Genomic DNA, 603 nt, shown 5'->3' with positions numbered 1-603 from the left:
ATGTTATTGGCTATATTCCCTATGCTGTACTTCTCATCTCTGTGTCTTATTTATTTTATAACTGGAAGTTTGTATCTTTCAATCCCCTTCACCTATTTCACCCATCCCCCTACCAACCTCCCCTCTGGCAAGCCCTTGTTTATTCTCTGTATTTAAGATTCTATTTGTTTTGTTTGTTGGTTTGCTGATTTGCTTTGTTTTTTAGGTTCCACATATAAATAAAATCATATTAATCTTAAAGCTTTTAAAATTACTTTCTTATGTAAAAAGGTAACTTTTACTTATTAATTGTTAGAATGGTAGTTTTATCTCTAAATGCAAATTATTATTTTTAAAATTAAAATAATTTTCTAATTAAAAGTGATACTTAGTGAAAAGCAAGTCCTCCTCCCTCTTTTTCTAGGTCTCCAGTTCTTGTCTAAGAGTCAACAACTGTTATTAGCTTCTTGTGTATTCCTTAAGAGATGATCTATCTACAAAGAGCAAATTATTAAAAATTTATAATGTCATTTTCGTCTTGATATCCTGGTCTTCGATTGAAAGTTGTTTAAACTGGTATTCAGAATAATTATTGATATCATAAATGACATGAGCAATAATATT

This window comes from Vulpes vulpes, chromosome 9, assembly GCF_048418805.1.
Source record: "Vulpes vulpes isolate BD-2025 chromosome 9, VulVul3, whole genome shotgun sequence".
Taxonomy (NCBI): domain Eukaryota; kingdom Metazoa; phylum Chordata; class Mammalia; order Carnivora; family Canidae; genus Vulpes; species Vulpes vulpes.
Note: the sequence above shows the minus strand (reverse complement) of the source record.